Source organism: Alexandromys fortis, unplaced genomic scaffold (genome assembly GCF_014885135.2).
Source record: "Alexandromys fortis isolate MF-2015 unplaced genomic scaffold, M_Fortis_MF-2015_v1.1 scaffold_7, whole genome shotgun sequence".
Classification (NCBI taxonomy): domain Eukaryota; kingdom Metazoa; phylum Chordata; class Mammalia; order Rodentia; family Cricetidae; genus Alexandromys; species Alexandromys fortis.
The window spans coordinates 20,176,535-20,202,872 of record NW_026067920.1 but is presented as its reverse complement, the minus strand read 5'-3'; the positions used below and the strand labels follow the sequence as shown (position 1 = coordinate 20,202,872).

The 26,338-nt window shown below is 45.1% G+C and overlaps 1 long non-coding RNA gene across 2 annotated transcripts; it reads left to right on the top strand.

Moving 5' to 3' along the window:
* Positions 1-3,608: 3,608 nt before the first annotated feature.
* On the top strand, positions 3,609-24,233 carry LOC126500790 (uncharacterized). 2 transcript variants are annotated; one of them, XR_007591436.1, is made up of 3 exons: positions 3,609-3,910; positions 14,971-15,124; positions 23,862-24,233. It is a non-coding gene; the product is annotated as an uncharacterized lncRNA (long non-coding RNA). The 2 variants fall into 2 exon arrangements; XR_007591437.1 differs by having other exon boundaries at positions 14,971-15,128.
* Positions 24,234-26,338: the final 2,105 nt, after the last annotated feature.

Here is a 26,338-nt window from a genome sequence, read left to right as displayed (position 1 = left end):
CTTCAACTTCATAGCATCATACAATGGCCTCTCCAGGCCTCCATTCAGGGACACCCCTGATATATGCCTGACTTTATATGCTTTAGGTGTGGAGATAAATTCCATAACCCATTTCCTCTATCCTTAATTCTCAAGCCAGAACCACTTGACTGAAGCTGCAAAGTTCTTCTGCTTGCTAGGGGCTGGATCATGTCCTCCTCATCAGATTAAACCTTTACCAGTTTTCTGTCCCTCACCGCCTAAGCTTGGCTGTCCTGAAACTTGCTATGTAGACTAGGCTGGCCTCAGACATAGATATCTGCTAACCTCTGCCTTCCCCGTGCTTGGATTAAAGGTGTGCTCCACCATCCCCAGCTCTAAGTTTTTCTTTAGTTTCTTTCCACAAGATGGAAACTTATCTGGGTGGGATCTTGTCCTGAGATCACCACTCCCTTTAACCCATTCCTTAATCCATTTATCTCTTTGAACCCAGAATTTAGCTCTATTCCATTTTTTGGTGTTCCCTTTTCCCTCAAATTTTTCATTTTGTATTTTATTCTGCTCAGCTTGCTCCTTTTCTTTATAAATCTTCATTAGAGTTACCACTAAAAACCACATGACAACATCTATACTAGGTTGTTTTCAGATTTCCTCTGCCAAGAGAATTTATCTAAAACTCTTCACTTTAGCCCCCAGAAGACTCTTTGGACAAGGGCAAAAGGCAGTTACTTTCCTCCAAATATTGTGATATTTCCACCAAAATATAACAAGGACAATCTCTAAGCAACATACTAAAATTCTTCTCTGAAATCTATCGAGTGAACACCCCAGAGTTCAATTCACAGTCAGCACCACTGTCTTCTATGCTCCTACTAGCATGGTCCATTAAGCAGCACTTGAAGCATTCCACTGCTTTCATAAGTGAGAGTACCAAACTCCAAATTCCTCCAAACAAAAGCATGGTCAGGCCCATCACAACAACACCCCAGTCCCTGGTTCCAATTTTTATATTAGGGCTTTTTCAATGGTTTGAAGAGACACCATGACCATAGCAACTCTTAGAAAGAAAACATTTTATTGGGGTGTACTTACAGTTCAGATGTTTAGTTGACTATCATCATGGTGGGACAGGGTGATGTGTAGGCAGGTGTAGTGTTGGAGCTGAGAGTGTTACGTCTTGCAGGCAACAGGAAGTTAGCTGACTTACTCACTGTGGAAAGTTTGAGCAAAAGAGACCTCAAAGCCTGTCCCCACAGTGATACACTTTCTCCAACAAGGCCACACCTCCTAACAGTGCCACTCTCTTTGGCTGTCATTTTCTTTCAAACCACCACACTCTGCGTAGAGGTCCAGAGAGGTCATTGCATGAAACTGTGAAAGTGAAGTCTAAATTGTTTTGGAGATCCCAAGATGTTGGTGACGCCAGAACCATGGGATACCTGCCAAGGAGAGCTGCTAACTGGGAGTGGAACCAGCCCAAGAGAGAGAAGCATGTTGCAGTCAATAAAGCTGAAGAGAGTTGCATATCTGAAGAGTGTTTGACATCAGGCATAGAGATACAGTTTGGAGTTTGCTCAGCTGGTTTTCGGTCCTGTTTGGTCCAGTATTTCCTCACTGTGTTCCCTTCTCTACAATTTGGAATGATAATGTATGTCCTGTGCCATTATATGTTGGAAATATGTGATCTGATCTTTAACTTTGTTTTTATAAAGGATTACAGCTAAGAGATTGCATGAGTCATGAGGTGGTGGTGCACTTTAATCTCATCACTTGGGAGGCAGAGGCAGGAGGGTCTTTGTGAGTTTGAGGTGAGCCTGGTCTACAAAGCAAGTTCCAGAATAGCCAGTACTGTTATACAGAGAAACCTTGTCTTGAAAAACATAAAAAAAGAAGAAAAAAAAAGAAAAGAAAAATAAAGAGAGAATGATAAAAAGATTGCATGAATCTCAGAAAAGCCCTGGAACTCTGTACACTTAAATACATTTAAATATATTTGAGACTGTTATAGACTGGGAACTTTTGAAGTTGGACTAAAAGCATTTTTGAATTATGATATGGCTGCAAGCCTTTGGGGGTCAGGGAGTGGAGTGTGGTGTTTTGAAAGAAAATGTCCCCCATAGGGAGTAGCACTATTAGAAGGTTTGGTTGGAGTAGGTGTGGCCTTGTTGGAGGAAATGTGTCACTGTGGGGATGGGATTTGAGGTCTTCTATATCTATGCTTGGTGACACAGTTTCTTTCCTGTGTCCTGCAGGATTAAGATGCAGAATTCCCAGTCCCTTCTCCAGCACCATGTCTACCTGCATGCTCTCATGTCCCACCTTGATGATAATGCTAAACCACTGAAACTATAAGCCACCCCAATTAAATGTTTTCCTTTATAAGAGTTGCTGTCATCACTGTGTCTCTTCACAGTGATAGGAACCTTAGCTCCATCTGCAGGAAGAATGTGGCAAATGTCGTAATAAAGACATTGCCAAGTTCTTTAGCAGTTCAGAGGTGTTAGGTTTTCAGTTTTTTTTTTTTTTTTTTTTTTAGTTCCTAAGCAGGGAATGTTTATGTTGAGTGTTAGGAAGAGTAGGCATTGATAAGCAGGAACTGTAGGAGACACAGTGCTGGGCATGCAAGCTGCTGAAGACATAACCCATGCCCTCAAGTCACTTAATTCCAAGTGTGAGCCTGTGGTAGTTTGAATGAAAATGGCCCCATAGGTTCACAGGGAGTGGCACTATTAGGAGGTGTGGCTTTGATGGAGTACACGTGGCCTTGTAGGAGGAAATATGCCAGGTCCATTGTCACTTTCTCCTACTACCTGCTGATCTGGACATAGAACTCTTGCCTCTTTCTTCAGCACCATGTCTACGGGCATCTGTCATACTCCTTGCCACGATGATAATGGACTAAACCTCAGAACTGTAAGCCAGCCCCAACGAAATGTTTTCCTTTGTAAGAGTTTCTGAGGTCATAATGTCTTTTCATGGTAATAAAATCCTAACCAGAGCCTGAACAGTGCACATCAGTGCTGTGGGAGTTCAAGGAGAGCAGAGATTATTATAATGTGTGGGAGGGAAGATGTAATGGCAGGGAATGTTGGATAAGATGGTTTCAAAATTTAGTTACATTTATTACTTATGTGTGTATGCCTGTGGTGGTCAAAGGACAATGGTCAAAACTCGCCAAAGTCAGCTCTCTGCTTCTACTGTATGGGTCCTGGGGATGAAACTCAGGGTGTCAGACTTAGTGGCAAGCACCTTTTCCCACTGAGCCAAACTGCAGGCTGTATTAGTAAGTCAGCACTGTAACAGAATGCTTGGCCAGGATGAATTTATTTTGAGTCCAAAGGGTTCGTTCAGCTCTTGGCTCCATATCCTTCAGCCAAGCATTATGGCAGGGGAGTGTGTGGTTTCATGGAACATTTTCATTGCATGGTAAAATTCTAGTACGCAGAGGGTAAGAGAGACATGAGGGGCTACATGCAATCAAATGACTTCAAAGTCACACCCCCAATGAATTCCTTCTTCCCTAAGTTTCCAGTATCTGTTAAAGTATAATCTGAGGGTTACGTAGTCAACACATGAGCCGTGTTTAAACACAACAGAGTTTCAGTCAGTGTAGGCAAACAGTTGGGATATAGTCTTTGACTGAGCAGAAGGTTGGAAGTCAGGAGTCTGCCATATTTCTGTCTCAGGAGGAGTCTGGGACAGAGCATGTGTGTCTGGGAGTGTGGGAACAGTGGGGCTAAGAGGATTGCCTAGATGACTGAGCTCAGGAGCTCGGATGGGAGCTTGGCTTCAAAATCCAGAGCCAGCTGGAAAGTCTAGCAGCTTTCTTGGGTGCCTGGGATGACAGCCTGAAAGAATTGATTCACGGTTTCTTCCATCAGCACGAATTGGACGAAGGAGGCCAATCTTGAGAATTCTTTACCAATCCCAGGTGAGTGTTTGTATGTGGCTGGGCTGACGCAGAGGTAGGAGATCTGGCAGACATTGGGAGTGCGCTTCTGACAGCCAATCTGGTGACAAATCGCGCAAAGCAGATGAAAGAAGAGGCGATTTACTTATCTTTAAAGTGGGAGTCTTGCACACAGCATTCCTTTCCCTTCTGGAAATTCATAACTTCCAGGTTTCTCGACTTAGCGGCTGGGAAAATTGCCAGCACCTTCCTTCTTTCTCCTTTCACATCCCGTTCCAGAGAGTGGGAGGAAGCGAGGGTGGCGACTGGTCTCTGGAAGACGTTTTTACTTTGGTGGGGAGGCTGGGCATTTGGACATGTCACGACACAGTCATCTGACAGTGGCCACTACTACAGAGTTAAGAGAAAGCTGAAGGAATCCAGCTTCGCCTGGAAAGGTGGAGACAAGTCAACGGACATCTCATGTCAATCACAGCCACAATGGGGGCGGGGCGAAGGTCCCATGGAAGGACTCTAGGCAGGAGAGATGCAAGCGATCTGCCAGGACTAGCCTGATGGAAGCCAGGTAGTCTGAGGGCGAGGGATGGGGAGAAAGGGAATGTGGTGGAGATGTGGAAGGAGAGTTAGGCTGTGCTGATGTCGGAGGACCTTCTTGTAAAGGAATTTGGCTCCTGATATAAGATACGCACGTGATGCTGGAGCTGTAGCAGCCATCTTGTGACTAAGAGAGAAGGTTGTTTAAGAGGCTAAAGTGACTGAACAGAAAGGGGTAAGCAATCTGGGCTCTCAATGACCCACTCAGGTGACCAGCCGTGGAATTCTTGTTTTCTTTGTAATAAGCGCCACCGTTGTTTAAACTGAAAGTGTCTTACATGAAATGGACTCACCAGAATCCCTCAGCAAATGAGGACATCAGTACAGCAAGATACAAGTCTTACTGTGCCTTTCCTTTCTGTCCACCCCACTCCTTTCATCCCCTGTGCATCCCTTGCAAGTGTCAGCAAATTGCAAATGAGCTTAAAAATGTGGGGGGGGGGCTCAGAATAGTGATACTTATTGTCTTAGCCCCAGTGGCCAGCAAAGTAAAATACTCTATAAAATAGTGTCCTTCTGGCTCCTAAAGTCTACCTCTTCCAAATTTGGGCTCAGCTTTCACCCACCCTTCCTAAGAACCCATTCAGCAATGTCTCTCACCTGCACTGAAGTAGTCATACCCAACTCCTGCCCAGGGCCTCCAACACTCATTGTGGTCACGGCTCCCCCAGGAGCCAATCAACCTTACCTCCTAGTCACAAACCAGATCATTCACTACACCTCTTAAACATCACCCGTATTTTATAACAGGAGCCACATCCTAGCCAAATTCCTTTACAAGAAGATTCTCCTACATCAGCACAGCCTAACTCTGTTTCCACATCTCTACCACATCCCCCTTTTCTCTCCATCCCTCGCCCCCAGCCTACCTGGCTTCCAGTCACTCTAGTCCTGGCGGGTCGCTTGCATCTCTCCTACCTAGATCCTTCCATGGGACCTTCTCCCCACCCCCATTGCTGCTGTGATTGACATGAGATGTCCGTTGACTTGTCTCCACCTTTCCAGGCGAGGCTGGATTCCTTCAGCTTTCTCTTGACTCGATATCGGTGGCAGTGAACTCTTTCTTCCTTGTGTGTCTTCCATTCTATTTTTAAACGACCAAGGATCTTGCCCCAGAACCTCCATCAGATTTACCGTGTCTCAGCGGAAGGGAATGGATTGGAGAATCACCCCTGAGCTAGCTACCAATAACGGAAATGGGCAGGCTGGAAGTACTTGAAGCAGAATTTATACATTTTATCCCAGAAGCGAGTAAAATAGCCTGTGAACAGGTAAATGTTTCTCCTGTTTAAAGTTCCTGGGCTTAGGAAAATTATTCCTTAGTGTTTGGAAATGCACTTTTGTGCTTCTGATCTCCAGGTAGGGCTGGAGAAATAGATTTCAAAAAGACTGGAAGAGAGATGGAGTTCCTCTCTTCATCTTCTTCCTGCTTCTTGACCGTGGTGGTTTGAATGATAAATGTCCCCCATAGTCTCAGGCATTTGAATGCTTGGTCTTAGGTTGGTGGCACTGTTTGCATATGTTTAGGGGGTGCAGCTTTGTTGGAAGAAGTATGTCACTAGTGCTGGGCACTGAGGTTTCTGTGTCTCACATAGCGTCCTTGGTGCGCCCTCTTGTTTCTTGCTTGTCGTTCAAGTGTGAGTCCCCAGTTTCTGCCCCAGCTGCCCCGTCATCTGCTGACGGTTGCCACACTCCCCTGCTACACTGGACTCTTATCCTCCTGGACCTGGAAGCTGAATAAACCCCTCCTATAACTTGCCTTGGTCAGTTCAACTTATCCCAGCAACAGAAAAGTCAGAAGGTGGAGAGGTGGCCCAGCTGTTAGGCGCACTTGCTGCTCTTGCAGAGAGCCTGAGTTCTGCTCCCAGCACCCACGCTAAGCAGCTCACATGGGGTCCAACATCCTCTTCTGGCCTTCATGGGCACTTGTACATGACAATGCATAGACACAGACACATAAATAAATGAAAATAATCGATAAATCTACAAAAGAGTGAGCTTCACACTGACCCTTTGTTCTGTGTGTCGTGGAGCTTAATTGGTGTTCTCATCAGGACGCTGACGGGCAGTGCACGTTGTTCACGAAAGGAGTTCAGTGAGGTTGAGGACCGAGGAAAGACGATGCGGCTAGGAAGTGGGAGAGCCGCATTCTGTATGCTTGTGTTATCCCCTTGTTTTGGGGAATTTTAAATATGCACGGGAGCAGCCAGAATGGCCTGATGTGCATGCCATCTGCCTCACTCAGCAGCAACCAGCAGAACCTCTGCCAATTTTACACCCCTCTCCCCCGGCCCTGTGCTACCGGGAAGTGTGTTCCCCACAACCGTATCCTTTCAGCAACAAATACGTTTGTGTGAATCCCTATGAAGACTATACAACCCGTTCCTCTGCGTGCTAAGAAAAAAAGTTCACAAAAATATGTCTGCAGAAAAGATGAGGTCTGTTTTCTTTTAAAGATACTCACAATGTCAATATGCTTAAAGCGGTTACCAATGCTCTGTTAATATTATTGAATGTGCAGCTAGTACTTGATTTTCTAATTATCTCATCCACATCTTACTTTTATCAGTTTATTAAATTAAAGTCCACGGAAGCTCCACATAGTGCAGATTGGTTGTTACGATGTAATTCTCGCTGGATCTGTAAGCTTTCTTCATTTCTTTTTCCTCTTCACGGTTAACCATTCGTAGAGAAGTTCTTCCACCCATAGCGTCTCTAGTCTAGCATTTGCTGATTGCATCTCAGTGGCAGAGCAGGAAGTGTCCCTTGGCCTCCACATCTTCTGTGGGCTGCAGTTGGAGGGCGGGGCAGAGACCATGTGAACTCTTGCTAAGGTTTCCTTGGTGGTGAGTGGTGGGTTCTGCCACTGTGAGTTTTCCCTTTCTCTTGCCATGGAATCGTCCTTGAAGCTCAATGTCTGGATCCTTTAATTCCCTGGGGGGGGGGCACACAATGACTACTTTTAGATCACATTACTCCCCTTTCCAAGGAGTTGCTAGAAGAGCTGACATTTCAATAATCATCTTACTCAAGAAGGTGTCGCTGCCAGAGATGAGGAGTACAGAGGTTGTTCTGATCCCTTGGAGCCACACAGTAGCGAGTCACAATACACAGTTTGGATGGGGATGAGCTTGTGGACCATTTTAACCAATCACAGTCATCTCATTGTGGTCAGAAAACAGACTGATGGGAACATCTACACATGCAAGGTTTTTGAGTCTTCAGGTGAGATGGCTGTTGGGGGGCAGTGAGAGTGCCCATGGGAATGCTTTTGTTTTAGCTGGAGTGTAAGAGGGAAAACCGAAGTGTGTGCAGAAGAGGAAGGTTTGAATCAATGAGTGTGTTGGTTTGGTTTTTGTTAACTTCGCACAAGGGACCTCAGTTGAGAAAATACCTCCATCTAATTGACCTACAGACAATGTCTGGGACATTCTTTTATTGGTGCCTGGTGAGGAAGCACTAAACCCCCTGTGGATGGTGTCACCATTGGAAAAGGGATCTTGGGAACTGTAAGAAAACAAATTGAATAGACCATGGGAGTAAGTTAGTAACCAGTCTTTCTTGCTTCAGTTCCAGCTTCTAGGTTCCTGCCTTGAATTCCTGCCCTGAGTTTTCTTTATGATAGACTGTAAACTGCAAGTTGAAATAAACCCTTTCTCTCCAACTTGCTTGTGGTTGCGGTGTTTATTACACCAACAGAAGTGGAGTCTTGACAATGCATTGAACAGCAACATGAATGCAAACACTCTAGAAGTGTGGGCTTAGGGAGGAAATGGGTAGCACACAAGGCCTGAGACCAGTGAAACAGGAATCTGCAAAGGAAATGTAAGTGGACATAGCTGGAGCCCACTCTTGCTTTACCTCAGGGTTAAAGCAGTGGCTTCAGAAGGGGGTGAGGCTGGGTGTTGGCGGGAGAGGAGTAGACTTTGGTGCAGGACCTTAGGCTGTTCACGCGGCATGGGAGGACACGTGGCTGGGAGAGCAGCCTGGCCAGGAGCTGGGGAACTCTGGAGGTTGACATCAGAGGGAATGAATGGCAAAACAAGACTGTGATCTGCACGTCTGTGAAAGACTCCTGCGTGCGTAACTTTAATTTGATTTGATTCTTGATTTGTATTGACTGTCAATCTTTACTATTTACTATGTGGTAATTATGTTCTTTAAAGCCACCTAGAATGCTGAAGTAGTGAGCACAGAGCTGTTTGCTTTATGGGATATACAAGGGTAGGTTTCTGTGACCCTCTGGTCATGATTTTGTCAACTCATGGATCCACAGCCTTAATTTTCTACATTTATTGATTAATTGATAGATCAGTTCTCTGTGTGTGTGTCTGGTGCACGTCTGGAAGTCATAGAACACCTTGTAGTAGTCAGTTCTCTCCTTACTTGATATATGTTCCAAGGATCAGGTCATCAGGCTTGGCAGCAAGCATCTTTAACTGTTGAGCCATCTCACTGGGCCTTTGTGTGTTTCTCTTTGAAGTCACATTCTTTAGTAAAACTGATGGTTAAATATTGTGGTAGTTTGAATGTAATTGGCCCCAATAAGTTCATAGACAGTGGCACTATTAGAAGGTGTGGCTATGTTGGAGTAGTGTAGCTTTGTCAGAGGAATTATGTCACTGTGGGGTCATGCTTTAGGTCTCCTATGTTCAAGCTATGTTCAGTGTAGAGAGAGTTCACTTCCTGTTGCCTGCAGATCCAAATATACACCTTCTCCAGCATTATGTCTGCCTGCATGCTTCCAAGTCCTGCCATGATGATAATGAACAAAACCTCTGAAATTGTAAGCCAGCCCCAATTAAATATTTTCCCTTAGAAGAGTTTCATCATCATGGTGTTTCTTTACAGGAGTGGAAACCCTAACTAAGACAGCTACCATTGGTTGCATGTTCAAGAGAAGTATGACTGTTGGATGCAGCTGGGTGCTCACCTTCATAGAGTACACAATTGCCTGAAACCTAGGGGCATCAGGGATGCTGAATTCTTGGTAGCTGTTTTACTTTTTATACTTATTTTTCATTATTTATTACATTTGTTTTTAACTAGCACATAAAAATTATGTACTAGTGGGGTAACATGTTTCAACACACACATACATACACATATAGTGTGATATAAAGTTATGTTAAATATATATCTTTAAACATTTATCATTCCCTCATGGTGGAAACTTTCAAAATATTTACTTTTAGTCTTTTTGAAATGTACACCACTAAACTACCATTATCGATAGCCACACTCCTGTGTACGGGCTCACCAGAATATCTTCCTCCTGTCCAACTCAGCACTTACTCATCAGCATTGTCCTGGGGCCATTTTATGCAGTAAAACCACTAACAAAAAAAGCACAAAAATACAAAAAGTGGCAATAAGTAGACATCAAGAAGGACATTTGTTTATAGTAATCTGCCTAAAGAAATATTGCAGCGTTGCGCTGCGCCAGTCCAGCGGCAAGAGCGAGCCCTGAGCATGTATGTCTAGTGCCTTGTGACTCTGCCCATGGCTGTAGTAGCTTCATCAGAACTGCCTGGGATTGTAAGTAAGCTCGGGTGAGTCTCCGGGTTTCTAAGGACGGCCACCACGAATGAGACTGAATACCGTCTCGTAATAGGCATTGAAAAGTAAACCTAGGGTTTGGGGAAAGGTTGAAAACTGTGACGGGCTTTCTGGGTTCATAATACCGGGTTAGCTGTGCGAATCCCACAGATAATCTCTGCAGGATTGAGGGGGGAAAGCGGAAGAAAGGTGGTGTGGTGTAGTCACGGGAATACGCGGAGAGGAAAAGAGCTGTGGGTTCCTGGATCTCTGCAGTCGCGGGAAGGGAGGCAACAGCACTGGGTGGGGGAAGATGAGGGGAGCAGGCAGCAGGGCGAGGCCCCAGGAACGCAGCATGGCTGGGCGTGCAGTAAGAGCATGCTGAGTCATACTCTTTGGCGCAAGACTGTTACACTTACCCCTTGCTCAGAGCCCCGCAGTTGTGTTTCCTGCCTTCCACCCTGTTGTGGCGCCCCCTTGGCCTGCCTTGGAGGGGTACGGCGCGGTAGAGGGCTCTGGTTTGGCTCTTCTGGCCACATGAGAGACGTCTTGGGCAGAAGCCCCATGCCACAGACTTCTTTGCAGATGGTTTAAGCGGGGATGCAACACAGCTTCTCACTCACAGGGAGAAAATTGAAGCTAGAGATTGGTTCCTTTTAGAGGCCTTTGAACTCGCAAACCCAGACACATATGTGTCAGGAACGGAAACTGGCAAGCACAGTACCCCATAGTTTGAACTTAATCGCTTTTGGTACGCACTTGAAAAGATAAAATACCCCAAGACATTTAACTTTAGAAACTCGCTCCGTTGTACTGCACAGTAAGTAATTTTCACAAGGATTTGGCTGAGAGAGATATTCAGTATCGACATGCAGGAATGGTTTCAATATGTGGTGGGCCAAGAAAAACAAAGTCACTGTGACCCACACTTTGCAGATCTAAGAGGGACAGAGGAGCAAGTAGCAATAATTAATTCCAGTTCTGGAGAAATACTCTAACTGCAGCCACAGCCTCTGTTCTCACACTGCTCCGTGTCTCTGGGGGAGGGGACTTAGAGCCCCAACCCAGGGTGTATGGCCTAGGACGTAATTGTACAGCGAAGCCTGCAAGTAGTCAGTTAGGACGAAGCACCGTTTGGTCTGAAATATAGGAACTATGGACCAATGCTGCTCAGCAGTCAACTTCGGTGAGAAAAGAGGATGGCCACTTTGCCGGCTGCTGGCCTGTGGGCAAGTGATGGCAGGATGCTGCTCCCAGGGTGGGCATGGCTCTGATCCTTGGGGTGGTCTGAATGAGAATGACCCCTGTAGATGAAAATTTCTGTCCTGCCCTTCCCACAGCTGTTCAGTTCCAAATTAGCACACAGAGGTTTATATGAATTATAAACGGTTTGGCTTATTACTACCTAGCTCTTACAACTTAAATTAATCTGTAATTTTTATCTATGTTTAGCTATGTGGCTTGGTACCTTTTTCTGAGTAAGGCATTCTCATTTTCCTTCCTTGGCTTATGGTGGGCAACTGTGTCTCTTGCCTTTCCTCTTCCCAGAATTCTCCTGGTGTGGTCACTTTGCCTATTCTTCCTGCCTGGCTACTGGCCAACCAGTGTTTTATTAAACCAATATGAGTGACAAATCTTTACAGTGTACAAGAGCATTCTCCCATAGCAGACCCCTATGGGATCATATACTTGAGTGCTTGATCCCCTGCTAATGGAATTGTTTGCTAAGGATTAAGAGGTGTGGCCTTAATGGAGGAAGTGTGTCACTGGGGGTGGGCCTTGAAATTTCAAAAAGCCCAAGCCATTTCCAGTTCGCTTTCTCTGTCTTCTACTTGTAGATAAGGATGCATGCTCTCAGCTGCTGTTCTAGCATCGTGGCTGCTTACCTGTCACCATGTTCCCCACCATAATGGTCATGAACTCAACTCTGAAGCTGTAAGTCCCTGTCTTAGTCACTGTTCTATTGCTGTGAAGAGATACCATGACCAAGACAGCACCATGAAAAAGAAAACATTTGATTGGGGGCTTGCTTACATTTCAGAGGGGTCGTCTGTGACCACCTGGGAGGGAAGTATGACAGCAGACAGGTGAACATGGCACTCGAGTAGCAGCTGAACGGGGGGGGGGGGAGAGAGAGAGAGAGAGAGAGAGAGAGAGAGAGAGAGAGAGAGAGACTGGGTCTGGAATGGGCTTTTAAAACCTCAAACTCACACTCAGTGACACACCAACAAGGCCATACCTCCTAATTTTTCCTAAACAGTTCCACTAACTGGGAACCGAACATTCAGAATGTGAATCTATGGGGTGGGGGTGTCATTCTTATTCAAACCACCATACCCCCCCCCCCAATTCTTTATTGTCTAAGTTGCCTTAGTCATGGTGTCTTTTCACAGCAACAGAAAATGAAATGGCAACCTCCCTCCAACTTCCAGGGCAGCCAGACCCAAAGACAAGAGCTGCTTGCTCCTTACTTTGGCCTTGATTGGCATCTCCTTTATCCTCTCCTCTCCTTCTATGTACTGAAGAACACAGAAGCCCATATGTGCAACTGGGGAAGGACTAAGAAGCAAGAATGTTGGAAAACTGCATTAAAACTGTACTGAGAACATGACACTTCGCTGTGTGAATTGGCATTGTCTTGCTCTGAGGTCCCCTTTCCCACAGGGAAAGCCAAGAGAAGTCACTTGCTTATTTGATTAAGTTGGTCTGTTCTGGCTTGATGCAATTTCTTCAGTTATGTTGACCTGCTGTGGGTTTAATCTTTGGCTTCTCCCAGCCCCCAACTTCTCCTTTGGAGCTCCACCATGGTGGACACAGGTTGCTTTGTACTCCTGTGTCCTCTTAGGGCTTCTGTTGACTTCTTTTTGAGGTTCAACCCATCTCGCCACCTCTTTGGAAGTTAGACTCAGCTCCCAAAGGGTCTTGACTGGAGTGTCTTAGACCAGCAGGCTGGGTTTGAGCACAAGCAGAGGTTACCTCATGTCAGCATCTTCCACTTTGTCTCTCACTATGGGAGAGCCTCTGCGGTTTAGCAAGCAGCCCTAGCAGAGGAGCTGTCATGCTGTATGACAGAAGTCTCCTTACACCAACCCACAGGACTGTCAGAGAACATCTAGATGTCCTCACACCTGGAGTAACCCACGAGGAAATAGGAGACGGGTAACTCTAACCTGATGACTTGAGTCTTCCCGCTACAAATGATACTCTTCAGCTATTAAACCATACATGTGTTTACATGCACACGAACATGGAACAGTGGAGAGGGAAAAATGAAGGCCCAGTCTAGTGTTTGGGTCTTCACTCAACCTCTTTGGAAGTCTGTCATCTACCTTTCTTTTCCAGAGGCAACCCCTGGGACAGAAAGTCCTCTCCTCTCAAGGCAGGACAGGAATTGCTATGTCACTTTCTGTCCTTTGTTTATTGTGGCTTACTGCGAAATTCTCTACTTAGTCCCTGGAGCTTTGCTCTGGATATGAGCAAGATATCTTATGAGTAGGAGTGATACAGATTTCTCTTTCTTAACAAAACTCACTTCTAAGACAGTAGCTTCTTGGTGACTTGTAACATCCACTAGGTAGTGTGAGCTGTAGAAAAAGAATTTCTGAGTTCAAAGTTTTTCCTTCTTTCTTTTTTTTCTGAAATAAAAAGGGTAAAGATTCTGTGAGTGGATGAGCATCAAGATTGATAGACAATGAAAAATTTTTAGTGTAATATTTTCAGATACATGGTAGAAAGAGTTGGGGACTTGTGAGTTAGAAGAAGGAGATCAAAGGAGGTAGCTTCAGGTACAACTCACTCAGGAGCAAACATCCTAGCTTGCCATAGCTGGATCTTTTCAGATTGTTGGTTGTATGCCTCACCCTCATTGAGCAGGTTAGAAGATAATAGTCACAAAACCAACTGCAGGAGAAAAGACAGGCATGTCCCTCTTATCATGTCTGCACAGAGAAGCATCAGATTCCCCTGTGGCCCCGTGAGCACTTCCTGATCAAGGGCTTCTATGGGGCTGCTCCAGTGACTCTGGAAGGATTGGTAAACTTCCTTTGAAAAGTTCTAGGTCTGGACCATAGCATTTCTGGCTTTTTGTGCTACGACTCAGCTCAGCCGTGGGAGTAGCAAGACAGCATAGGCAGTTGGTGAAGCATGCCTTTCCCTCTGTGTATAACTCCACCACCACCACCAGGCAGAGATAACCTTGGCTCCGAAGTCATGGCAAAGACACAAGTAAGGCATATGATGATATCTTGGTCTACAATGGTGGTAATGGGACTACTAACTCTCCCCAGTAGAAGAAGTAGGGGAAGAACTGTAAGATACTCTCCTAAGAGGCTACTCACCTCTTTCTCCTGCCTCTCAGATCCATGTGATCTTGGGAGACACACGAACATATGGAAGGTGTGAAGATAAATTAAGGTGGGACTCCATTTTGCTGCTTCCATGAGGTCATCCATGACGAGGAGGACTTGGCAGTGATGTAAATGTTGGGGAGGTCACCCTCACTCCCGGAAGTAAATTCTCACCCATGTTCCTCTGAGTAAGCCCAACAAATGCATTGTTTCACCAAGTTGGACTTTGGCAGAATTGTTTCTTTGGGCTGCACTGATGCCCTGGTTAGGGTGAATAGATATTTATTTGTAACACAACCACAAAACATAGATGCTTAGGTGGCCTGCGTTCCTGGGCAACTTTACAAAACCAGGCTAGACTTGACCTGAGGGCTGTAGGATCTAGGATCAACTTTCTTAAACTGTGGGTTTGCTTAACAAAATGTGGGGATAATAAACATTTGGTGATAGTAAAAGGTTTCTGAATGTGCAATGACCAAAGAATTCAAAATCAGCAGTGCAGTGAATATAAGGTGCTTTGGGCCGTGCTTGCCTGTCTTGTGTTGTGTGAGTTCACTCCTGGCTTTGTTCAAACACACACCGGTTTCACTTTGTATTGTGCAGGTCGTCACCTCATGAAAAGCTGAAAGACATTGCCTGGAACACCTCTGTTCAGAGTGAAGATGATTGTGCTTTACAAGTTGCAGTGTGTTTGACTGCTTTCAGAGAAACACCACAATTTGATTCCAGAAATAAAGAATTTTAGATGTTTTCCTTGGTATGTGAGTATCAAATTAATATATCTTTGGATTTTTGTTGTGTTAGAATGTTTGCCTTTGAGAATCACTCTTTTGAATTTGCCACTTGAGCTTCATAAAAATTTATTAAATTAATTTTTGACTTGATGTTAGGATAGAATGTCTAAAAATTTCTGAACTGGCCCTAGATGTAACTTTGCTATTTTGAGCTATGTGTTTATGTGAAAAAGTGTTCTCTGCACTGATGCTTAAAACATCAAAATATTGATCTTCTCTGAAAAAATATTGAAGATGCTTTAAATTCAGTAGTATCAAATGTTCAGCCAAGGTTTAGTCCTGGATATAAACATAAGCAAGCACATCCACCTCACTGACATGCAGATCTGGATGCACTGTTCACAAATGCTAAAATTGCAAGCTTATCAGTGAATTGTTCCAAAATAAATTTCTATATGATTTATTCTCAATATATTTTATTTATTTATTTATTTATTTATTTATTTATTTATTTATTTATTTATGTTTAAGACTAGTCAAGTGCAGTCGTGAGAAGGGGGAAAGTGTAGAACAGGAGTTCAATCTGTAACTGACTGTGAACAATCAATTGAGATAACTCACTACCTTCGGACCAGCCTATTCTCAATATATGTTTGGTTTGTACTTCTATATTTTATAGTTACTTACACAAACATTTCTCAGGTGAAAGTGACTGTAAGCATGAAAGGTTTAAGAAGCTCTGATCTAGTCTGAAGTGTCAGTCCAGGCCATGAAGAGAGCCATTTCCTCACCTTTCTGCTTGTAGAGATACCCACGGTCCTTGTTTTGTGTCTTTCTACCTCCTTCTTCAAAGTCAGCAACATCACATCTCTGAGAAACTGAGTTAACAAGGAGCTATACATAAAAGGATTGAGATCGGTGACTTATGATCATGAGTCCTCAGGTGGACATCAGCAGGGTGTGTGTGTGTGTGTGTGTGTGTGTGTGTGTGTGTGTGTGAAGCTGTGTTGAGCATGGCAAGAGAGTCAGGTCCTCAGGTAGACATCAGCATGGTGTGTGTGTGAAGCCATGTTATCATTGCGAGAGAGTCAAGGCCTCAGGTGGACATCAGTGGTGTGTGTGTGTGTGTGTGTGTGTGTGTGTGTGTGTGTGTGTGTGTGAAGCCATGTTGAGCACAGTGAGAGAGTCTGGTTCTTAGGTGGACATCAGTGTGTTGAGCATGGGAGAGAGTCAGGCTGCAGAAGGTGTAGTATCCCATTGGCAGGGATGGGGGAGTTTGGGTTTTGTTTTGAGGGCAGTAGCAAGTCACTGGAGGCTAACGCAGGTGAGTGACATGAATAAACAAGCTTTTAAAGAATTGTTTTGTTTAAATGGGAAAGAGTTGGATGGAAATAGTGAAACCTAGAAAACATGGGACTATGGCTGCACAGATGTCTTTGTCACCCTAAGAACATCTTTATTTATTTCTATTTCATTGCTTTATGTCTATTTTTAATCTTATTGGCTTTTTACTTGCTACTACTGTGATTAAATTAATGAGCAAACTTGCTTTCTGTTTCCTTCTTTGTCTATGTACACGAGCAACAACTTTGTGAACAAAACTCTTCATATACTTAGGCTTCCTTCTTCTCCCTCCCTTTCCTTCTCCCTCCTTTTCTTTTCCCGCCTCCCTTCCCTTCTTTTCCTCTTCTATTCCCTCCTCTTTCCCACCCCCTCTTCACCTTCCCTTCTCCCTTTCCTCTCCTTCCCCTTTCTTTCCTTCCTCTTCCCCTCCCTCCCTTCTCTTTTCTTCCCTCCCCTCCCTTCACCTTTCCTTTCTGTTTCTCTCCTCCCTCCCCTTCTCTCTTCTTCCCCCTACCTCTTCTCTTTCCTCCTCCCTCCCTTTCTGTCTCTTTCCTCCTCTCCCCTCCCTTTTCCTTTCTCCCCTCTCTATCTCTTCCCTCCATCTCCTTTCTTCTTTTCTGTTCATCTCTCCCTCCTTTCCTGTTTTTTTTTCCTTTTTGATGAACTATTAGACAGGAAATGACTAATTCAAAAGTATAAGGATTTTGAAAACTTTTGACACATACATTGCTTCTATTACATTCTCGTTGGCATGCATGAAGCTACCTTCAAAGCTGAACCCTGGGTTGGGATGGAGTTCAGATGCAGAACATTCTTGAGAAACACAAACGAAGCGTTACAGTAATGAATTTGGGGGCTGGAACAGCCAGTGGTTAAGAGCATAGTTTATTCTTTGAGAGGATCTGAGTTTGTTTCCCAGAGCCTACAGTGGGTGGCCCACAAGCTGCTGTAACTCTAGCTCTAAAGGATTTAACTCTTCTGCCCTCCAAAAGCACCTGCATCCCCACACACACACACACATTCACACACACACATACACACACACACTCACACACATTCACACATACATACACACATACACACACACACATTCACACATGCACGCAGGAATGCACACTGGCACATACGCATGCACTAAAAACAAATCTTTAAAATAATACATTTGGATGATTTGACTTTTTTTCAGAAATAGCTGAGACAGATCTAAAAACTGACATGCTAAGTGCTTAATAAATTCTGAATCTAACTTAGGCTCCGTAGTATGTAGATTGAATTTGGTGCTCACAGTTCATGTTGTCTTGAAAAATTTACATATTTCAGTTTTATCGTTTTCTTTCACAGCGAAATACAGCCTTTTGAGTGCTCCAACTGCACTTCACAAACACACGACTCTTTGCTGCAACGTACCCCTGCTTTTGTGTGGCTATTTCACACCGATGTGGGGAGTGTTGATGACAGTTTTATTTCTATTACTTATCCATTCCTTTCTTGTTTTTTTTTTTTTTTTTAAAAAAAGTAAAACTACCAAACAACTATCCCTCAAGGAACAGAATGCAGAGTTAGTCTTTTTTTTTTCCTGCTGTGAGCTGAAGCACACAGATGTTATGGAAAAAGAAGAGTAGCAACTCCAATCTTATGCAAACCTCTGCCTGCAGGAGCAAACACACCCTCTCCATGTGACTATAGGCACCGACACGCTTTCTTCATGTGACTACAGGGGCAGACACTTCATTTTCATGTGACTACAAGGACAGACACACCCTCCTCCTATAGTATGGAGGCTTCTAGTTAGTTCCTATCCACTTAACCTCGAAATAACCACACAGAAACCATATTAATTAAAACACTGCTTGGCCCATTAGCTCTAGCTTCTTATTGGCTAGCTCTTACATATTAATTTAACCCATTTCTTTTAATCTGTGTATGGCCCCGTGGCTGTGGCTTACCGGCTAAAATTCCCGGAGTCTGTCTCCGGTGGCTCCATGGCTTCTCTCTGACTCTGCCCTTCTTCCTCCCAGCATTCACTTTAGTTTTCCCAGCCTAGCTGTTTCTGCCCTGCTTTACTGTGGGCTCAAAGCAGGTTCTTTAATAACAAATGGTGTTCACAGCATACAGAGGGGAATCCCACATCACATGAAGAGGGCATGTCTGCCCCTGTAGTCACATAAAGAGGGTGTATCTGCCTCTGTACTCACATGAAGAGGACATGTCTGCCTATGCACTGGCAGGAGAATGATGTGGGAGTCCCCTCTCCATGTGACTACAGGGACAGACACTCCCTCTTCACGTGAATGCTGGGGTGCTCTCAAAAGTCAGTGATGAACTTCTTTAAAAGGCTTTTACTTTTCCCATCTTACTTCAATTATGAAATTGGAAATGTTGTCTCGTAAGGGAGTGTGTGGTGGGGATCATGATAATCTTCAACTAAAAACATTTGACAAAGGAATAATTTAAGACTGACCTGACAGTGGCCATGGGCTGTTTGCAGAATTATTAATGACTCATAACATTGAAAGTCCTGCTTTTATAGTAAAGAAATGCTGATTGAAATGAGCAATCGTTTCCACCTATCAAATGGGCGAAAGTAAAGATATTCTTCAGGGTTGGTAAGGGTACAGGGAGGTACATTTGCAGACTTGGCTGTTTGGAATATAAATCGGCATAAGCATTTTAGAAATCAATTTAGCAATATGTATTAAGAACTGAAAAAGAGCTCACATCCTTTATGACTCAGTAATTTCTCTTTTATAAGTCTATTATAAAGTAAATTATTCAGAAATTGAATGCCCAAGGATGTTTGGTGCATTGTTATTTATAACATCAGAATATGAAACAGAACCTAAATATCAAGCAAGAAGAAAGCAGTTGAATACATTACAGGGTAGACCATCTGGAGACCATGGCTCAAGCCCAGCAGGACTGCACCACCCCAGGCCCAAGAAGAACTTGCCTTTAAACAGACTCAGGCCATTCCTCTCGGGGAGTATGGGAACCAGCAGCCTCATCTTGGGGAATTTGTGCTTTCTAACACAAAAGAAGTATCAAATGGGACACATGGATCCTCAGAGGATGGAGTCTGGTCATCTGGAGTTATGGAGAGGTCATAAGTCACTCTGATTTACAACCACATTCCAGAGCAATGTGTGTATGATATCATGTGGTGGCTACCTCAGCCTGTCTACCGCTTCCCATAGCAGCTTAGAACTTTTGCCTTCCGTGATCGCACAAGCTGCGGCCCCCAGCATTTAATAGGGAGATCCCTGAGAGAACATTTTAGACTATCCCTAAGAGTCAGGATGAGTTTCTTCTTGGGAGAACACCACCTAACACTTTACCTCTGTGGATCTTTGTGAAGGAGCAAGGAAGTGGGTGGCGGCTGTGGGCTTTGCAGTCCGATCCTTTGGTGTCCCGTTCTACACCGTTAGTTCGGGCAACACCAGTTTTGTTTCCCATGTTCACGTTTCCTTGGCCTAGGAATTGTGTTTTAGACCATTGTAGTGACTACCAATGAGGATCCTGCTTGGAAATAGACGCAAGGCTCTCACACAGTGCTCCGTGGTGCTGTAACAGCCACGGGGTGATGTAATGAGTTTGCCCAGCAAGTAGCGAGGCATCATGGCGGCTAAGGATCATATGACCCCCAGATGCAACCTCTGTACGTGTCAGGTGACAGACTGACTATACACAGTAGCTTAGAGAGTGTGTGAAAAGGCTCCAAGAGGATGCTGATGAAGAGGTACTTGACCTTCATCTCACAGGTGCAGGGAGAGTGATGCATTGGGGTAAGTTGAGCACCAAGGGAAGTAGTGGTGTGATGGCCATTTTTGTGTGTTTAGTCCCAGCTCAGTTTATCTGTTAGGTGACTGGTACCCTCTGTGAACCTCTGTGAGTAGACCCGGAACTGTTTAATGAGGAAGCGGTTTTAGTGCTTCATTCATATCGAGACATTCATTTTAAACAGACCACAATTAGCTTTACGGTTTTAATTGTATCGAAATTCCTCATCGTAACCTATCGCTTTATTGTATGAGTCCATTAACCTGCGTGCCACGGAGTGCAGCTTTAGACCGGTGTTTATATCTGGACTAATTACATAGATGCCATCAGGATAGGATGAGAGGCTTTTCAGATCGCCACAGGAGGAATTATCTGAACCCCTTTCCAAACTCCGGGGTTTGGAGCAACATCCAAATCGAACCCGAAAGACGCTGAACGATATTCCAAGCGCCTTGCTTTGAAATATCTATCACTCTATCAACAAGGAGAGGCAGTGTGGTAATTCTCCCATTATGCGTGACTTCCATATGCTTCTCATTTGGAAGTTCTCGGGGAAGCACTGGTCTGCAGGCTCCCCAATCAAAACCAGGTGGCTAATGGTCACAAGCGGGGGCTGGGGACCATGAGGAGATTTGTGCCTTGTTTATTAGGGTGGAGACGGAGCATCCAGGCCACTAGCCGAGGGCTTGGAAGATGAGATAAACCAGGAGCCACCAGATCCAGCTCTCTGAGGGGGACCTTTGTTAATGACTGCGAAGGTGGCTCAGCTGTTAACGCCTGGTTGACCGGAAGCACTTCTTCCTGGAGTCCGGAGTGGCTGACGGCGCTTGCCGGGCGTGTTGGGTTCACGCAGGGCAGGGCGGTTTCTCACTTGCCCTGAAGGAAGGAGTACTGAGGTTAGAATCGGGCCCTTTGTTACCTCACAGATGCTCAGCAGCGGGGTGTTTATAATGCCCATCAAGCAGGCTTCCGTTGCACCTGTTGGGGACCAGCTGCAGCGAGCAGGTGTATCTAGGGACTGAGAGGACTGGTGGCTGTGGAGAATTCTGAGGCCTGCCAGATGTATGCCACAAAACAACAGGCCAACAGCTGGGGAGACAGGAAAAATGTGGATTTAATTAAAATGATGTGCAAATTTGATTATTAATTTTAAGCCCACCGTGTGAATGCTCTCAACAGGCGTGCACACATACACACGCATGCGCGCACACACACGTATATATAAAATGTGTGTTTTAGAACAACTAAATGGAATGTGTGAATGGAATGAGCCCCGCCCCCCCCCCCCAATTCCATGCACATTATCTTTTGTTCATTGGGTCACACAGTGTCTATTGTATTTCCAGCCCAATGACATTTTTCTTCCCCCCCAGGCAGGAAGCTAAATCTTTAGTGTATTTGAGAGAACCTTGCAATCTCAAGAACATAGCTGCTGGTTTAAACAGCTAAGGGGAATGGGGTATCCTCTGCAACCTGCTTTTCTATGTGGACTAGTTACATAATGTATTCAGGGTGGCACAGGCAACTTTGATGATTGCTCGTATTCTGGATCGTAGACACTCACAAGATCCCACCCATCCCTTAGTTTCTTACTTACCATTTCCACAGGAATTGAGACCCACCATGTTTTGTGAGAGAGGGATTTTTGGAGGGATGTGGATCCCATTTTTGCTGAATTCCATCTATAGATTAGAATATACATGGAGCCTGAGAAGGGCTTGCAGTAATGGGCCTTGGAATGGTTGTGTGTCATAATCTTATCACTGAGCAAGGCTGCTGGTGCGAGTCTTTGCTTGCCACTCAAAAGAGCAAGGGCTGAGTATACCCTGTACCTAGGAAACAATACCCTCATTGAGCAGCACCCAGTGGCAATTCACCTTAAAACTTGCCAAAGAGCCAACTGCACTATTGGCCGTCTGAGCTGAGTATAGAATCTGAGATATGAGATCTGTATGTACTGCCACCTTGCAGAGCCAAATCTCAGTATTCTTTTAAGGCATTAGTTCTTACCTCAGGGCCTCTTCCTGAGCATGGTACATGTAGGCTATCCCATTTAAAAGGGTGCTTGTAATTCTAAGGAACAAATTGGGGTTTGGGCCTCAGTGCGCAGCTTTTCCATGAGGTGGTCCTCCCTGCTCTGGTCTTGGATGCTAAGCTTCTGCCCTGCCAGTTAATCTCATGGATTCATGCAGAATGATGGTACCATAAGTGTAGTCACCTATAAAAAAAAAAGCTACCAACAACAAAACAGACCTGATCAGAGAGGGTTCTTTGTTCAGAGTAAGTGGTGAACACAGAACCTCTGGTCAAACAACGGGTCGAAGGGCAAAAGAAAGGTGTCTGTGGAGTGTAGCCACAAATGAGATTCTGTTTCATTCCCCTTACTGCAAGGCCCAGGGACCATCTCGGGAGAAGAAGCTTACAGATGGAAGAGACAGAGATCAGGGGACCCTGGTGGAATGTCTGGACACAATAGGAGCACGGTTCTCGGGAACTCCCAGCAGCTGGGGTTGCTGGCTGGAGACCTATACAAGCAAGTCCGCATTTCACTCCTCCTCCTGCTGAGGAGCTATTGACCCTCCCCAGAGATGCTGTGAGAGTCAGGGTTTCTTTAAGGTGTAGCTCCTGGTAGGATGACCATGGACAGTGGGGTGACCTCACACCCATAAGTACATGGGTAACCCAAATTGGACTTAGGAGAAGAGGACTCAAAATTGAGATGGGGTGAGAACTGAGTCTGAGAGGAGTTGGGGGTGGGGATACAGGGTGAATATGATCAAAAGATATCGTACACTTGCATGAAATTTTCAAAGAATTAATAAAAAAGAAGTGAAGAAAGAATATCAATAACAGCAATAGCAATAACCATAAAACAACATCACCCAAACTGAAACTACTGCTCACTCTTTCTGTGGGCCAAGATCCCAGGCAATTAGTATCCAGAGATCACAGGAAGTATGGCACACTGGGGCCACTTTGAAATGTGCTGGTCATACTGAGTGTACAAGAGGTACTCAAGAGCTTCGGTGGGGCCACAAGCTACACATCCAGGAAGAGCGTTTTCCTTCTCAGCTTTCTCTCCCTAGGGATCATTGCCCCCCAGATGTGCCTTACATCTGTGTCACTGGGTCTCTGCTCCAGCTGTGCTCCCAACTTAGGTACTTCATCAGACTGGGAGGCTCAGCTCAGATTCACCCAGGCGTTCCTCAGACCCTTCTGGATCCCTTTGTCATTATGAATGGCAGGGAAGTATCTGGCTGCACCTTCCCTAGAGCAAGTATTCGGTTCCGAATTGTAGCATAGTTACTTCTATAAATATCGACCTACTTTCAAGAACGGAGCCATGTCTTATGTGTTGTGCTTTTTAATTTTTCCCCTGTAACTACTCGTTTCCACATGGGGAATAATAATAAGTGTTGATTGAATGAAGTTCCCCCAAGTAATCCACTTGACTTTTACACGTCTTCTTTCCCAGTCATGCTGGCCATGTGCAGCCTATCCCTACCGAAGTTTCAGGTGTATTTTCACGTTATGTTCCCGGCATCTACATGGTAGCACACAACCACCTATATATACCTCCACTTCCAGAGAATCGGAAGTGTTGCCTCAGGTTTTGCCTTCTCTCCCCCATCTCCTCAGTGACTACAGAAGCCACCCCAGTGGAAGCCGCCTGAGCACTTGCTGCCTTAGCTTGACAAGTTCCAGAGCCAAGCTTTGAGCCATTCCATCTGACATTCCCACGTCTGACTGAGGCTGGGATCTTGCCCGGGATCTCCTCCATGCCATTCTGATGTGGAAGGCAGAACTGCCTGCTCAAAAGGACTCATCTTTCTGGAACAGCACCAAGCCTGGAGGCAGACTGGCTTTGCAGCCCTCAACAGGGGCTTCCGGCGGGGCCCGCCATCCCTGCGGGAGTTCAGGTGCTTTTTGCTCAATGTGAAATCACATTTTATTCTCTCTAATTACCAACTGGATGATAGAAGTTCTTTGGTTTCCGTTTGTTCAGCTCAGTGTAAGATAATAAAACCGCTCCATCACACACCGATTTAAATAACTACTGTTGGGTTTTTGGTGTGTGTGTATGTGTGTGTGTGTGCTGTTAAACATGGCATCAATAAAGCATAACCCAAATGCTTTTCCTGATGCAATGTTCCCTTTCTGTCCTCTTTCCCTAAGGCTAATTACCTCTTGGAAGAAAAAAAAAAGTGGGGGAAGCTAAGGAAAGGAAAATTCAGGTAAAGAGCAAGAAATATCTCTGACACTGCAAAGGAGCTGGTGTTGTTTTTTGTTTTTGTTTTTGTTTTTTCTTTTTGTGCTTAATATGATAGCAAAATAAGCCAGACATGCAGGCCATAGTAGCAGAATGACCCTTTATGGATGCTTACTTACAGTTCATTGCAGGGAGGGTGGCTATCTGTCTAGCAGTTGCTCTCTCTCCCTGCAGCTCCTTCCAGAATCTTCCATGAATAAAAAAAACTCTAAATCGTTGATCCTACAAAGTGATATCCAGCAGGTTTGGGATTTGCAGTTCATTGTGTTTTAATGGGGTCCTTCTAGACAGAGGATCCTGCCCCAGGAGTATGGGGAATTGTAATAGTAACAGCCGGATGAGCTTGGCCCCAAGAGGTGGTTACCCAGGGATAGCTAAAGCAGCCGGATCACTGGAAAATTCTTGGGGTAGGTGGGCAGCTAACGAGTTCCAGGTGGCTCCGAAGCAAACCATTGTCTATAATAAGAAAAGACAATGAAAACCAAAGAAGCTTGTAGCCCTTGTGGTTAGGAGGGGTCAGTCTCAGCGAACAGAGGGAATTTCCTCCAGACATCTTGACTGCATACCCAGCAACTCAAAAAGATGGGAAGCCTGGAGGCAGGAGCTGATGCAGAGGCCATGAAGGGGTGCTGCTTACTGACTTGCTCCTTATGGCTTGTTCAGCTTGCTTTCTTATAGAACCCAGGACCACCAGCCCAGGGATGGCACCACCCACAATGGGCTGGGCCCTCCCCCATCAATCCCTAAATAAGAAAATGCCCTACAGCTGATCTTATGGAGACACTTTCTCAATTGAGGTTCCCTTAGCAGGCAGAGGGCGAATAGTTCAGTGGGTAAAGTACTTTACAAGCATGAAGATCTGAGTTTGATTCCTAGAATTCACGTTTTAAAAAGAGCCGGAGGCAGTGGTTCCCTGATTGTAATTCTAGCAGAGACAGAGAAAGGTGGGTCTCTGGAGTTTGCTGGCCAAGTAGACTAGTTAACTTGGTGACCTTCGGGGCAGTCAGAGATTCTGTCTCAAAAATCAAGGTGGGTAGTAAGGCACCCAAAGCTGACTTCTGTCCTCCACATTCAATGCACAGATACACACAGGCACCCCCACATGTGCACACACAAATATACATGTGAAGCAGTTCACATATACTGTGACTGTGCTTGGTGGAAAGCAATTGTCTAGCATGGACAAAGCCATGGATCCTGTCCCCGGCACTGCCAAAATCTAGCAAAAGATCAGCCTCCATGTGATGTGAACTCTGTCTTCACAGAAAGGGTCAGAGGACTGGACAGATAGCAGCTTTCTGACCTGTGTGGGCCCTTCTCATCACTCCCCAATCACCTTTCAACACCCTTCAAACCTTCCAAACACTGAGAACGGCTTCTACATTCTCCGTGTATCCTGTTGGTTCTCCACCTCCTGTGTAACTGGCTACAGAAACCTGTAGGCTTTGGGAAGAATGTCTCAGCATGCCTGGAGGTGGGGGGCAGAGTCACAGTGCAGCTGTAATAGTCTTGCTATTACAAGTCAACCCCTTAGCACTGTTATTATTACCCTGCCCTAGGGAGGGCTAAGCTCTGTAGTGGTCTGGTCTTAGCTTATGTCTTTCATACCTTCTTACCTGCCTTCTGCAGAGCGAGCTTGCTTTCTTCTAGTGTGAGGATTTTCTCTTAAGGTAGGGTCTCTCTATGCATATGAAGACTAATCTAGTTTCAAATTTGAGATGTTTCTGCCTCAGCCTTTTCCAGGGCTGGCATTATAGGTACACCACCACATCTGCCATGGGGATTTTCTCTCCTCTCCTCTCCTCTCCTCTCCTCTCCTCTCCTCTCCTCTCCTCTCCTCTCCTCT